Source organism: Crocuta crocuta, unplaced genomic scaffold (assembly GCF_008692635.1).
Source record: "Crocuta crocuta isolate KB4526 unplaced genomic scaffold, BGI_CrCroc_1.0 scaffold30, whole genome shotgun sequence".
NCBI classification, from domain to species: domain Eukaryota; kingdom Metazoa; phylum Chordata; class Mammalia; order Carnivora; family Hyaenidae; genus Crocuta; species Crocuta crocuta.
Genome location: NW_027528345.1, coordinates 13,222,245 through 13,222,749, shown reverse-complemented (window position 1 = coordinate 13,222,749; position 505 = coordinate 13,222,245).

Sequence of the window (505 nt, the reverse complement as noted above, 5' to 3'; positions counted from 1 at the left end):
ACAGGACAGGGAGGGGGGGGGTAAGGAGGAGGGAGCAGCGCGCCACAAGCCCGGCCTCGGCCCCGCCCCTTCACTGCTGCCCCGCCCAATGAGGGAGGGAGAAAGGAGGGACTTGAAGAAGAAGGACGGGCACGTTGTCCAATAGGAAGATTCGCTTGCTTTCCAAGGCGTGTAAGACAAAGTTGCGTGCCGGGTGTCCGCCCAAGGAGGCCGCCCTCTCAGTTTTAAAAGCCAATGAAAGACGCAGGAAGTGAGAGTGGGCGGGAGCTAGTGATGATAGGCTTGGAAAGAAACCAGTCAACCGCCAGGCGGGCTCTCGGAGAGGTAGGGATAGGAAGAGCTCTGATTGGAATGACAGAACAACGACCAACCAGAATCCTGGACGTGCCTGGGCACAGTCTCTGGTGGGAGGTGGTAAGAAGTAGGCAGAAATGGGATAGGATGAAGCTGATCAAAACCAATCAGAAATCAGGCGGGCAGCCAGGAAAGTTATGATTGGATTAAC